Source organism: Drosophila nasuta, chromosome X, assembly GCF_023558535.2.
Source record: "Drosophila nasuta strain 15112-1781.00 chromosome X, ASM2355853v1, whole genome shotgun sequence".
Lineage (NCBI taxonomy): Eukaryota > Metazoa > Arthropoda > Insecta > Diptera > Drosophilidae > Drosophila > Drosophila nasuta.
In genome coordinates, this window is record NC_083459.1 from 19327485 (window position 1) to 19343376 (window position 15892).

General features: G+C 35.6%; 1 protein-coding gene across 2 annotated transcripts in view; it reads left to right on the forward strand.

Annotated features, from left to right (window-relative positions):
- Positions 1–15892, forward strand: part of LOC132795362 (adenylate cyclase type 9) — a 62294-nt gene that overhangs the window by 28969 nt on the left and 17433 nt on the right. The gene's annotated exons all lie outside the window — the stretch shown is intronic.

Here is a 15892-nt window from a genome sequence, read left to right on the forward strand (position 1 = left end):
TGTGGAGCTTTTCTTTTAAAACAGATTGAAATTCTTCTTAAAGATAAAACAATATAATATAATTACAACGTCATTAATATTATTTGAGAATACATTGTAAAAATGTTTGTTTCAGAAGTGAATGTGGGTAAATATTATAAAATAAGAGTATAGACTACTTTGAGCTTTTCTTCTTAAACAGATTCAAATACAATAGTTAATGAAAAACAGAAGAAGGAATATAATAATAGCTCTGTGATTATTAATGTAAATAAATACAAAATAAAAGATGAATAAATTTGTAGGTTTTACATTTTTGACAGCTTAAAAAGTGGAAAAATAAAAATGTAAACAAATAAATAATATGAAAGAAAATTAGTTAGAACAACATGTAATAGAAAGTGGAGACAACAAAAAACATTCTCCTGTTTCTATTTCACTTTAGACAACTGCCAGGATTATATTTAAGATACTTTCGAATAACAGAACTTGAATTTGCTAACGGTGGTAAATTTTGAAATAAGGAATGAGTTTTGTATATTTATTATGAAAGAAAATATAGTAAATTTGTATGTTTAATAATTTAAATTACAGTGAAAGAATGACAAATGTGTTATTAAAAGTAATGTAACTTAGGAAAAAAAGAAGCCAGACTTGACGGGAAATTGGCTAAATAGACAGCACTGTAGGCAGCTAAGTGAGAGAAGGGAAAGAGAGGAAGATATAGAGATGAAGACAGCAGGAGATGAGAGCGAGAATGAAAGGTTGTCGTCTGCTTACAGCTTTAAGCTGCCATTAACATTGAATTGCCATTTATATTCACATTCACATTCACATTCATACGCACACACACAAACACACATTCGCAATGAACAGAAGCTGCAGCCACATGAGCTTCTGTTGCTGTGGCACATGAAATTAGCATCAAATTGATACAAATATAATAAGTTATGCCAAACAATTGTCAATACGAGACGCGCACTCAAATCAGCTTCGAGTTCAAGTTCAAATTTTGAAGAAAAACTTTAAAGCGTTGCAGGATGCGAAGCGAGATTAGCTTGCGAAACTTTGCAATTGGATAATTAACTGCCAATTAGTGGAGTGAAGCTTAAACTTTAATAATTAATAGCCATGAAGTTGGTGAAATTATGGCGCAAATACACGATATCTGATCTCACTCTGAGAAAACTTTGTTAACTTTGCTTCTGTAATTTTTCTGTTTACTTCGTTTTCGGTTTGAATTTGTTTATTGCAATTGGAATTCAGTTAGAAATTTTTGCAATATCAATTTGCTGCAAAAAAGTTCGCATTCACATTTCAAAAAAAAAACCAAAAATGTGAAGCAAAAAAACAATTCAGTATCGAGATGAAATGCAAGCAACTTTTGAAGCAATCAGTATAGTAAATGTTATCTCATGAGATATTTAGATGCAGATGCTGTGGGGCTAAATCGAAAAATGCCAGTTAATTCGAATTCGATTCTCGTTTTGAAAATCTCTGCGCAAATAGTCGAAGAAATCTCTCAATCTCTCTCTCAACTCAATGAATGATAATTGTTCTGTGTGTGTGTTATTTGTATTTGGCATTTGAGCGTTTTGCTTGAATTCATGTTCATGTTCATGTTCAAGGCACAACGCATTAGCTAATAAAATATTTGTTTTGCACGATTTCAGCCAACAGATTGCGCAGAAGAGAAAATAAAAAATATCATATGTGATTGAATTTTCGAGAGGGTTTTGAGAGGCTCCAAATACAGAATACTACTTCATGCAATTCTAATTAAAGTTTTATTGTATTCGGAAAGCTGCAACAGTTGGTTTTATTTGCAATGAATATCTTTAGGCAGACTTGTGGCTAATTTCCATTTGCGATGAGATATAAATTACTATATATGAAGGCAAAAAAAAGGCATTCTCATAAAGGGATTGGAATTGGAATTGGTATTGAGAGTGGATTTGGTATTGAAACTGAATGCCAAATGCGATGGGTAATAATATTGAATGAGTGCGTGAATACAAGTGCAAGTAAAGTACCTGTTTGTATGTGTATGTGTGTGTGTGTGTGTGTGTGGGTGAACAGAAGGATGTGCACAGGACAAACAAACTAATTTTCTATTGAATAACAAACAACAAACACTCACACACAAAACCAAAAGAGCATAAAGAAAACTGCGCATAAAAACTTATGACCATTGGGGGAATGTGCTGGAGAAGGGATGCCAAAGGGATGGGGATAGAAGGAGAAGGGGGATTGGGAGTTGGGAGGTGGAACAGCACACTTATATGGGTCTGACAGGAAATCCAAATTGAAAATAATATTAGTGGGAAGTAAGCAAGAAGACGAAGTAGAAGGAAGTCCTTTGCCTCTCTCTCTCTCTCTCTCTCTCTCTCTCTCTCTCTTTCCCTCAGAACATCTGTGCATCTCCATCGAGCGGTCACTTGAGATTGTTGCTAATTTAATTGGATTTATTTGCGATGTGGCCACAATTTATGACAAGGGCAACCTCAAAGGGGAGGCGAATGTGAATCTGCGGCAGCACTTGATTGTAAATCCTCAGCCAACGTATGCCAAAGACAGCCAATGGGTTAGACCAAATAGAGAGAGAGAGAAAGAGTGAGACTGAAGAGGGAGCAAAAGGATAATATACTCCCCCATCCGATGGCTTTCTAATTTTACTAACTGAAAACGGGCTGGTAAATTGAGCCAAATTGAGCCAATCTCTGCATCTCATGCGCACAGCTCTCTCAAGTATTTTCCAACCATCTTTGCCTTCTCAATGCTGTTGCCATTGTATATTAATGATGAGCAAATTAATTATTTGTTGCCATGCAATGCGAAATGCAACTCACTAATTGGAATTGTCTAGAGTTGCAGCACACAAATTACTCCTACTTATTCTACGAGTATTCTATACTCATGTGTAAAACATATGTGCAAATACATTCCAGAATAAAGCACAAAGCGTATTCTGCATCTCAAATAACTACAACTGAAAACGTAATTCAAGTATTGCGTTTTTGTCAACTCCAAAAAATTAAGATGAAAACAATTAAAAAAAATTATATAATTGTTTTTGTTTAAGAAAATTAGTTTTAAAATATGCCGAAATGTGTATTTGGTATATTAACGTAAATAATGTTGTGTCAATAAAAACAAAACGGTGCAATCAAATTGGAAAATATACTGAAATATATCGAAATGTGTATTCGGTATATTAATATACCAAGTGCTGTCAAAATATAGGATTATCTCGTCTAGTTTTTCCGCCTGTTACATAAATTTCCTGTAAGCACAAATTTCTACTACAATTCTACCCTAGGGGTAGCTTTAAAATACTTAAATATGCCGAAGTGTGTATTCGGTATATTAATATACCAAGTGCTGTCAAAATATAGGTCTATCTCTTATAGTTTTTTCGCCTGTTACATAAATTTCTTGTAAGCACAAAGTTATACTACCATTCTACCCTATGCAGTTATAAAAATACTGAAATGTACCGAAGTGTGTACTCGGTATATTAATATACCAAGTGCTATCAAAATATAGCTCTATCTCTTATAGATTTTTCGAATGTGACATAAATTTCCTGTAAGCACAAAGTTATACTACTCTTCTACCCTATGGGTAGCAGTTATAAAAATACTGAAATGTACCGAAGTGTGTATTCGGTATATTAATATACCAAGTGCTGTAAAAATATGGGAATCTTATAGTTTTTTCGACTGATACATAAATTTCCTGTAAACACAAAGTTATACTACCATTCTACCCTATGGGTAGCTTTAAAATACTTAAATATGCAGAAGTGTGTACTCGGTATATTAATATACCAAGTGCTGTCAAAATATAGCTCAATCTCTAATAGTTTTTTCGACTGATACATAAATTTCCTCTAAGAACAAAGTTATACTACCTTATGGGTAGCTCTTATAAAAATACTGAAATATGCCGAAGTGAGTATTCGGTATATTATTATATACTATCTCTCTTTGGTCTATGAGATTTAGGTCTTCAGCCTTCTACCCTATGATAGCTTTGCAATGCAAATATACAATTGATTGCATCTTGAATATACTTTTGCGAATTTAAATCTGACACCCTTTACTACGGACTCTTTTATAAACAAAGTTAACGAAATTACTAGAATTTCAAGTAACTTATAAACTATGTATATTAATACAACAAATTAATAGTAATTCCGAATTGAAATACATAATGAAAAGAAGTAATTTAAATGCCATTAGAGAGTGTGCGAAAGTCTCTAAGCAAGTGCTATAGTTAAACTATTTGCTAGCTCTAGATAGAGATTAAAGTTAAGGGAATGACCACAAAAGAAAGAACAATGAGTACTCATTCGGTCATTCGTTTAAAGACTTCTCTGGTGGCATTCTTGAGTGTTTTTTGGCCCCGCATAATCTGTAGTATAAATACGCCAATTGCTTGCCATTTTTATGTGTCACCGGCGTTAACATTGTTGAAGGAGAGAGAAAGAGAGAGAGAGCGAGAGTCCTTGGGTTACATTGCTCCGTCCGAGTTCGAGTTCGAGTTCTGGTTGCAGTGTCCGGTTGGTGGGCAATCAATTAAATGTGCGGCACGCAATTTCCTCAATGTTGACGCAGGAACCTTCCTAGCAAAAAGGCGAAGGCAAAGGCAACGACAACGGCAATGCGGCATCAGAGTGTTGCCTCATTAGAACTGGAGCTGGGTTTGTTCTTCTTGGCGGGCGCGGGGAGACATTTGCGACCAACACGTAACAGCAACGTGACAAACTTTGCCAACCAACAACAGCAACAACAACAATATTGAGAGCATAAACGACAGCGACAACAACAGCAGCAAGAATCTAGAAGCAATTTAGAGGCAAGCAAGCCAACAATTTAATAGAATTTAAGCAGCTTTTAAGCGGCATGCAGACGACGCAGGAGTCGCGATAACAGAGGCGTGGCAACGACGTAGGGGGAGGCTGCCGACATAAATCTGCCAAGCGGAGAGCAGTGCTCATAAAATATCAACAGCAACAACAACAACAGCAACAACAATCATCGAGGCAAGCAGGTAAATGCTGCAGCGATAAAATAAACAGCAACAACAACAAAAAAAAACGCGATAAAGTCATTCAAAGTGTTTTAAGCGTTATGAGGGGCAGCGAGAGGGGCGAGGAGGGGAGGGAGGGGGGAGTAACGAACAGACACTTGACGGGTTCGCTGACATTGGTGGCAAACAACATAAAAATTTTCCATAAACAAAAACAAACTGAAGCGAAAAACACAAGTCACAAAAAAACAACAAAAAAAAAAAATACTGAGACAGGTGAGCATCAAAGGTGAAGAGGTTGACGTCGAGTCGCGTCGCCTTGGCACTTTGCTGTTCTCCTCCCCTTCTGCCCCTGTCTGCATCTGTTTATTGTTACATATGCCGACGACAGTTTTGATTTGATAACCCAATTTGATGATGATGATGGTGCTCAGATTCTCGGATTATTATGATTATGATTTTGCATTATTTCGAGCACATTTGTTGGTCAAGTATTTTCGACACATGTTCATAAGTTGTGCATGAATTGCAATTGCCTCTCCCATTCATTCGTATTCCACACAGAGTCCATTAAATACTGCCATAATGCTGCAAGGCGTAAATGGGGGCGTGGTCGTGGACTAGGGCGTGGACGTGGACGTTGGAGGCGTCAACTTGGGCGAGTACAAGCGTGTCGTGATTAGTGTCTACTATGATTATGGCTTAGTCGCATTTAATGCAGCAGCGTGTCATCTATTCGCATCAAAGCACGCAGAGAGCGAGAGAGAGAGAGAGAGACAATAGCAGAGAGAAAGAGAGGGGAATAGAGAGTGTGAAAAAGGCGGTTATTTGCACACACATTAACTACGATTTCACTTGCCAGAAATATAGAGATAAAATAAGAATATTGCCATTTGAAAATTGCAATTTTATTTTGAATTATATGCAGTTCAATTTTAAAGAACAATTTAGCAGCCAACTTGTTATTAAATGACTTAGTTTTATTATTGATGTATTCTTATTAAATGACGTATAGTGGTCTTGGTTTTTGTAATACTTAAAGCAAATAAATTTCCAAACTGAACGTACTTGAAATTAAAGATCAAGAATACAAGCTAATTTCTAGCTTTTATATTCAAACAGTTTCGTTTAAAAGGAAAACAAGAAAGAAAGCCGAGTGTGCTCGACTGTGAGATATTCATTTTATAATATACCCAAGTATTGAAAAATACTGAAAATATGCCAAAGGCAATATTTGGTATATTGATATAGTACTACATTCAAAATATACTGTTCAAAAAATACTGAAAATATGCCAAAGGCAATATTTGGTATATTGATGTAGTAATATGTACATTTAAAATATACCATAGAGTGCAAAATATACCAAATTGTCCGCAGTTAAAGTCCTCATAGCATTATTAAGCTGAGAATGTTATACTTATCTTGCCATAAATATTATTAATTTTAATGTATCTATATTATTGTTTAACGATCTTAAAAATGGCAAAATAAATATTAACTTTTTAATAACAAAATAAGCGACGAAATTGAAACATGCATTCAGTAAGTGATTTTAAATTGAATTTAAAAGTAACTTTGCTGAAAATATTACACTGCAAGTAAAAAGTAAATTTGAAAAGTTTCTACAAATTTTGTAAAAATTGTAATAAAAATATTTATTGCGCTGGAAATATGAATTGCGAGCATAGAAGTCAATAGTAGAAAACGTAAAAATTGTAATAAATATTATTATTAATATTTACTCAGCTGGGAATATTAATTGCAAGTTAATGGGAGAAGTTATTAGCCATTTTGTAAAAATTTAAAATTGCAATTCAAATATTTATTGAGTTGGAAATATTAATGAGAAGTCAATAAAAGTAGTTTCTACACATGTAGTATAAATAGAAATGAAAATAATTAGTATTAACTAATCATGTTAATCAGGTCACATTCTAGTTAAAAGTGCTGATATCATTATTGACTTATAGAGTATACGATATATGTATGTATGTGTGTGTGTGCCATGTCTGTTATCTGTGTAAAAGTATTTTGAAGAGCATTTGCCTAAAGTTGCCGAAAAGTCTTAATCGAATTTAACTCTTAACTTATGAGTAACTGTGTGCGGGTGTGTGTGTGAGAGAGAGTGTGCTTGTGTGTGTGTGTGTTGTCTTTTTATTGCCTGGTTGTGACAACAGATTGCCGCAATACTCGTGCAAACAATTTAAATATTTAGCAAAGCGAGAGATGCAATTTCATTATCAGCGCTCATCTCCCACATCGTCACACACACACACGCACACTTCAGCATTCGCGTCAGTTGTCGCTGGCAATCACAGCAGTTGACACCGCCGATCTTATCGCTTATCTTCTATTTTTTTTTTCTTGGAGTAGTCAACAAACGCTTCACGTCTGTCAGACGTCAAGCCTTTTGCTATTGTTGTAGCTGTTTTTTTTTTTTTGTTATTTTGTCTTTTTTCATGGGCACTGATAAGGTTGCCACATCTCTCCCTCAGTCGAGTGTCACACACGAGACATCAGCCGAATTCAAGCGAAGCAGCCTGTCAAATCTCATCTCATCTTAAACAGGTGACACGTCTGCTTGCACCTGATAATGTTGTTGATAATAGCTGATGATGCTGATGACGAGCGTCCTTGTTGCATCTTCTAGTTGCATGTCACTCGCCACTCTACTTCAATCCATTCCATGCCATGCCATTCCATTCCACATGTGGCAGCTTGTCATTGAGTGTGTCAAATCTAAGTGCAGCTCAAAATTTCAGCTGCCATTACACGCTGTTAAGGGGGCGAGCCATGTTAGACAGACAGACAGACAGCAAATTCCATTCGCAGTGTTCATGCAAATAGTAAAATTGTAATTGTCTGTCACTTGTAATTGTTTGATAATTGAATGCAACGCATGTCGAGCGTTTTATCAACTCTGAAATGCACTTCAATCGACTTCTCAGCACTGTTAACAAATGCAATAAGCAAACATGTCAATTTATTTGATAACAACAAACTGCTGTCTATGGTGTCTACTGTCTGCTACTGCAATTGGCAATTGTTAAATCAACTTGACGGCTACCAAAAACTATTCAACGCTTTTTGATGGCCAAAACTCTCGCAGCGAAATGAAATCAAGTAAGCGAGGCAACAAGCAAAACGAAAAAATAAAACCTTAAAACAGCAGCAAAAAGCGAGAAGAATTTTGGCACAACGAAAAAATGAAATCCTCACAACAACGAAGAAGTAAATGCATTACAGAGGAAAAATCAAAAATGATGAAGCGAGCAGCCAGCAAAATATTGCCACCATGCAAAGAACAACCCACAAAATACTGAACAAGCTAGGCGACAACGAATTTCAAATACTCTAAGAAGATTGAGGGAATTTTTAAGAGTTCGTATTTTTATTTAGGTTAGATAAATATTGTAGAGCAGAAAGTTAACACAATACTTGGTGGCTTGGTGGCAATTTTTAAAGCGCAAAAATATATATTAAGTATTAAATTTAAATTGCTTTTGCTACCAGCAAAGTATATTGAAAATTTATAAGTAAATTATTGTACATAAATTTTGGTACATTCTGTGATAATGAAGTATACATTATACATAGGTGATCCCTTCAAATTGCATTGTTATCAGATAAGAGTTGTAGCTATTTTGGATATAATTTTGTATGACGAAAAACTAATACTGCGTTGGCTGGCATATTTGGTATATTTTCTACTCTATGGTATATTTTGAGTATATTTCAGCATCGCTATATTTTAGTACAGCATAGATGCACCAAATACAACCGTTGGTATATTTTAGTACTACACTGATATACCAATTACAGTCTTTGGTATATTTTAGTACTACATTGATATACCAAATACAGTTTCGGTATAATTTAGTACCATGTCAAAATATCAAATACATCCTTCAGTATATTTTAGTACTACATAAATATTCGAAATATTGCCTTTGGTATATTTTAGTACTATATTGATATACCAAATACATCCATTGGTATATTTTAGTACTGTATCGATATACCAAATACACTTGCGGTCTATTTCAGTACTACGCCGGTATATTTTTATATTTTTTTCAATATAGTATATTTTTAAAATATGTTTTTATTCAAAATGAGTAACGTATATCTCACAGTTCATCACTCTAAACGTTAGTTTTCTTACATCTTTTTCAAAGTTATTCAATTGCATATTTTTATATTTTATCTAATCTATCTAGTTACATACTAAATATGTGAAGTATGTTAGACTGTCAATATCTTGCTTCACAAAATTTATATGTCGTCACCATATAGAATCTAAACACAAAAAAAAACATGTTATGCAAAGTGTATAACAAATCGATGTAGCCCAAAGTTAGTTAGTGTATTTGTGCATACCCTAAGCTCGAGGATTAAACTTCGTTTAATTCATCTAAGCGCGCTGATGGAATTGCATTCGTGAGGGGAGCAAAAATGCAATGTTGTTGCTGCGAGATAAAGTAAAAAACACAAAAATCATCACTACATGAGTCAGTATGAGTGTATGTGTGTATGGGTGTGTGCTCTGTGTGTGTGTGTGTATGTGTGTGTGTGTATCTGTGTCGTCTCCACATGGCACTCACCAACGGGCTTAGCGCGCGCAGTCCAGTGGAGCGTGAATGTCGGAAGTACACTTGACGTGAGCGGAAATGCCGTTACCTGTTACCTGTTACCTGTTACCTGCATGCTCTCTCTCTCTCTCTCACTCCCACTCAGTCTTTGTGCCTTTACCTTTTCGCGTGTCAGGTTGTAGAGTCAGTGCATCAGTCAGTCTGTCCAGCAAGCAAGTCAGTCAGTCAGTCAAGCTCAGAAGTCAGCCGCCCACTCGCTTCAATCTCATTAGCAGCGCAATATAATTCTACTGCATATTTTCAAGCGCATCTCTTTATTAGTCCCAGGTCTTAACAACTAACTGCCAAAGTGTTGGCGTTCTTATCTGCAGACTAAGGAACGAGATGAATCTTTAAACTTCAACTCAAACATAATATAATTTGTTATCATTTATTGCCCATTATTGTCGTGTTTAGCAGCTGTTGAACAACACAAAATGACGACATTCAACTAATTGAACACAGCCAAGAAAGTTGTTTTCGTTTTGATACCACACACAGTTCTAGCTCTTAACTTGGGTGGAATGATTCTCATTTTAACTAGGAATTGAGTTAGTGAATAAAGTAAATTATGAACCAAGAGAAATGGTAGTATGTAACTTAAAGTTTTGCTCAATAACAACATATATTAAATACTTAATGAGCATATTTATTATAGAAATTACGTAGCATCCTTTAGTCGATCACTTTTCGATCTTTACAATTTTGTAGTTGTTCTTAAAATAAACATTATCAATGTTTGCGACATAAGATCCTAATTGGTCGCTATAAAAATTGATATCATCCTCAAAAACAAATACAACAAAAATATTTTTAAAAATGTGCAGTGACAAAGTGTTAATATACAAAATTTATATTTATATCCCTCAATGTTAATTTACAATTATTTTTCAAGAAAATCAAACTTCAATTTTTTGTGAAAATTTGTAGAACTTCAATATTAACTTGAGTTATTAACTTAAATATTATAAAATTGGTCATTCCACTTTCTGTAATAATTCTTATGTGAAGTATATGCCATCTTTATAAAGCTCTTCTGCTTTGTCACGCCCACTTAGCAGGTCCGCCTTCTCTACACACCATATAGCACACATTTAGTAACATTTTTGGTAGCCTCTTTTCTAAACTAATCGATTCCCAAATGATTACCAGCAGCTTGCTCTGTCATATCCCTTTATAAAGTAATCTTTTCCTGATCTAAATTTCGTGCTATTAACCGGTCAATAGAAAGTTAAACCTTGCAACTTATATAGAAAAGTATTCAATGGAATTCCACAAAATTGAAAAGTTGAGAATTATCATGACAATTCAGATAAAACTTGATAATCGAATTTCGTTACTCGAACTCTTTCTTGTTTTTTTTTTTGTCATTGTTGTTTTTAGTGATTTCATCACTTAACAGTAGAGTAAGACTAATGATAGATGATCTCCAACAGATTGATGTAAACAAATGAAAAGTGCGAAGGAGGAAGTGAAATCAGTTGACATTATTCTTTTTGGCTAAGTGCGATTGTCATTTGTTAGGATTCAGTTTGTCAGAGATTTGTGGCCTTTTGACTGTCATTGTGGCTGGCATTGTCTCTAGGTCTATGGCATTGCTCTCGCCTTTTCCACCAGACACACACACACACACACACAGACAGAGTGACTAGCAGATAGACAGAGACAGAGAGAGAGAGAGGGAGAGCAAGCTAGCTTGCTAGCTGGCAGCTCATTATCCTTGGCACTGTGCAGCAATGCTTTAAAATTGATTTTCCGCTTTATTTTCTTTGGATTATTATACTTCTGCTTATGTATAAGTATTTATATATGTGTGTAGTTGTGTGCGTGTGTGTGTGTTTTGTTTGATTGCTGTGTCTGTGTGTGTGCGTTTATAATTTTGCAGCTTTTTTGTGTCAACGTCTGTGTCGTCGTGCATTGTTTGTGTTTGCCGTTGCTGTTGTTTATTGACTGTGCTGTGGCCTATGCGAGAATGTAGACTATGTATGTGTGTGTGTGTGTGTGTGGTACCTGTTAGCATGTCGAGGCAGGCGACACATACACACACAAACACACACACACACACACTCATAAAGCAGGCCATGGCACCGAGATGTCCTTTCATTTGGCATGCAAGCGACGGCGCCGCATCGTCCTCGACAGTTTGTTGCTGCCGTGCGACAATCGTTGGATTCTTTGGCCTTTCTGCATGTGTTAGTGTGTGTGTGTGTGTGTGTGAGGGTGCAGTTGGGTCTGTGTGAGACGCTTGTCTTTTGACTTGATTACATTTCATTTTATAATACATTCTTGCCACCGCTTGCCGCACTTTCCACTTTCCACCTGACCGTCAATCTGAGTTTCTGCCTCCGTCGACTTCCATCATTACAGTTGTATTATTATATGGCAGCTCGTTGGCATTACTCTTGCCATTCTTCTTCTTTGCTCTGCTTCTTTGTTTGTTGTGATTCCCAGTTGTAGTTTCTTCTCCTCCTCTTTCTTTCTCTACTGTTGTTCACTTTGCCATGCCAACTGCTGCCCTTTTTTTCCTTTTCTGCGTTTTCTTCTTATTTTTCCTTTTTCGGTGGCAGCCATCTTTGTGCATTTCCAATGCGACACCACGCCTACCGCCCCCCACCTCACGCTTTTGTACACATTCTTGACCCAGTCTTGGGCTCTGACTGAGACAACTACCGAGACTCGAGACTCATGTTTATTTCATGCTCTCGGGTCAGTTGCTGGCCTCAATTTATGGCCTGAAGCCTTTAGTTCTTTAATCTGTTAGGCCTTTTGGGCTTTTGGCCACAGATTTTCCTGTTTGGCTTTTAAATGCATTTCTCCATTTGATTGCCTCCAACACGTTGTCAATTTGTCAATTGCCGGCTCACAGCATGCAGTCAATATGCACACACACACATACATACACTCACAAATCGTGTGCTCGACTGTCAGTTACCCATTAAATATTTTTAAGGTTTAAATATTCAAATGATTTGCATTATTATTTATGCGATTTTAATTTGCTTTAATGCTGTGCTTTGTGTAGTGCAAATCGAAAACAAACCTTCTGATTTCGTATCAACAAATTTCAAATCGATTGCTCTTACTATTTCTGAGATGCTGCCACAAATTGTTGCCTGGTTTTTTTTTTCATTTCAAACTTGAAACTGTTGTGTTTTTAGGTAAAAATTAAAACTGATAGTGTAGACATTAAAATCAATTACTTTTATTTTAAATATGTAAAAAGAAGGTTTAAACAAAAACTGAAATTCAATGAGAATTTCACAAACTTTTTGCTTCTTTACAAACATGAAAATGATTGAAATTATAATTTGTAACTTCCCCAATTTAAAGAATGTTGTTTTACGCTTTTTAACTTCCCCAATTTTTACAAAGTTATTGCTGAAATCACACAATAATAATAATAATATTAAAATTACCCTAATCTGTATTTAATATAAAAAAAAAGTTTAAACAAAAATTGAAATTCAATGAGAGAATTTTACAAACATTTCTACAAAACTGAAAATTATTTAAATTATAAATGTTACCTTTGTACATGTTTTGCTGAAGCCACTAATAATATGAAAATTAACTTGTTTATTTAAAATATATAACTTTTCATATTTTATAGCATTGTTTTTGACCAAATTGTCACTGACTGAACATACCCCTCAGCTTTGTAAGCTATCGGGTATTAAAGTTGTGCTGCCGTTTGTCCAATTGCTGGCTCTTGAGGCTTCAGTTGCCGGCAAACGCAATTGAATCGCTCTTTGCCTGTGTATGTGTGTGTGTGTATGTGTATGTGTTAGCCTGCATATTGTATGTATGCACATATTCATTAAAAATGTAAGCACTTATTTACACTTTGGGCGCCATTGTGACGCCTTTACCGAGTGGCAGCAACAGCAACAGCAACTGCGGCATCAGCTGAACACGTCCATTGCCATTGCCACTGCCATTGCCATTGGCATTGCCTTTGACCCCTGGCTCTGTTTCGATGCACCCCTGTTGCTTGCTGACGAGGACATCATCGGCGGTAACGGCAACACTTCATTGTCCTTTACGGCTCGACGAGACTCGCCTGCCTGCGCCCTGTTGGCAGTCGAGGCGCCAAAGCAACCGCACTGACCACAAGGTCCATCTGCTCTGCTCTGGTTTGCTTTCCTAGCTGGCTTGCTAGTACTCGTCGAATTTCAAGCGTGCAACGACTTTGCCTTTGACTGGTTGCCCATCTGGTCAACTAATCATATTTGCGTCGATCGAAGCAGCTAACTTTGTTTTTGGCAATCGGCTGTGCACTTATTGGCGTGTTGGTTACTTCGTGCTCAATTCGATATTGAACTGCTTTGAAGCAGAGAAATGCTCTTAGTGAAGACTGCCAGCAAACGTGGCTCAACTCGTTACTCTTTCGGAAAATTAAAACCAACTATCGAATTTATGAATTAATTTCCAATAATAGTCGGACTTATTAATTGAAATTGTTATGAATCCATTTTCATTGAAGCTGTCGTTCATAGAGTGCCGTACTCGTTACTCGTTTGTTTGACTACAAAAGTTATGCAAACTAATTCACTGCTTGATTTTCTAATAACAATTGCATTTTCCAATCACTAATTAAAAGCTCACACTATATTCTCGTTGTATCTAGCTTTAAATGTAGCCCAACTCGTTACTCGTTTGTTTTTCTTGATTTCTAAACTGAAAGAAACTACTTGATTTTCTAATAATAATTGCACTTTTCACTCTTCAATTTTGATTGTCATGAAGCTCATACTATATATTCGTTAAACTTAGCTTTAAATGTGGCCCAACTCGTTACTCGTTTGTTTTGCTTAAGTAAAACTAAAGTAATTAAAGTCATTGTTTTGTTTTTTAATACAAAAAACTCATTAATTAAAAGTAGCTTAAAGTACATAAACTTATAATAGATTCGCAATGTAACTGTCATCAAAAGAAGCCCAACTCGATACTCGTTACTCTTTACTCGTTCGTTTACTAAAGTAAACCATTCATTGCTTTAATCTAAAATAAGAACTGCGCGTTTTACTTAATTTTTAAAAGCTCATACGTCAAAGGTTACCCTACTCGTTACTTTTTACTCGTTCGTTTACTGAACTTTAGCCGAAGTAATTAGCTGCTTTGTTTTCTATTGGCAATTGGTTTACCATTATAGCCACTCTCTCTCAAATTTAATTCGCTATTAAACATGTAACATAACTTTCACAGAATTTATATTTATATCAATTGGTGAATACACTCGCTTTTATTTGTAGTACAGTACAATATTACTTGCTGGTTACTCGCTTCTTTTAATGGAAGGGAATTGAAACACTAACGAAAAGTTCGAAAGCCTTTCTCCTTAAACTCGCTGCCCTTCTGAAACACTCTTTGTGTGTGTATATATTTTTTTTGTTTTTTGGATAAACCACTCACTGTTTTGTCACATTCATTTTTAATTTGCTCGCCCAGTTATCGTATTTCTCTTATCGAATTTCGACATTTTCTCTGCCTTGCTTTCTTTTCTGCCTCATACTCTATTTATGTCGCGTTGCTTTATGTATATTGTATGCTTAACACTACGATAAGTCAACTCGTTGTTGTTCAGCTTATTTTTCTGGCTGTTAATTAATAAAATCAGCAAACAGAAGAAGGAGTCTGCGTGTCTGTGGAGTGTGAGTTTGGCCCCAAAAAAAGAAGAATTGGGCATATTTGAAAATGAATTGGAATTTCCTGTATTCAAATCTCATTGTGTTAACTGAGGCATGAAATTATCAAACAAAATGAATGGCATAAATTGTAAAATATTCATAATACGAATAGCAATTGCACAGTGCAAATTTGTGTGGCTACTCAATCAAAGTTGGCGGAATGGGAAATGGAAAGTCCAAGTGTGCAAATGATAGCCGTTAATGCCTTTTGACTGGGCCAAGATTTGTCGTTATCTAACAACATTGCTAATATCATTCTTTTGTGTGTGTGTGTTGATTATCATTGTTTGCTGTCTAATGGCATTTAACAACAATGAGATGACACAATGCGACAAGCGAAGCACTCAAAAATTACTGCATTTAGTACAATTAATTGCACTATGAACAATGCAACAACAGCAACAATAACAACAACAACATTAAATAGCAGCTGGCAAATCGTCATTAACAACAACGCTACCAAATCAATTAGACACTAACAACAACAACAACAACAGCAACAAATTGTACACGTGTTTTATAATACGATGATGGGGTCATTCAAGCGGGTCAAATAAA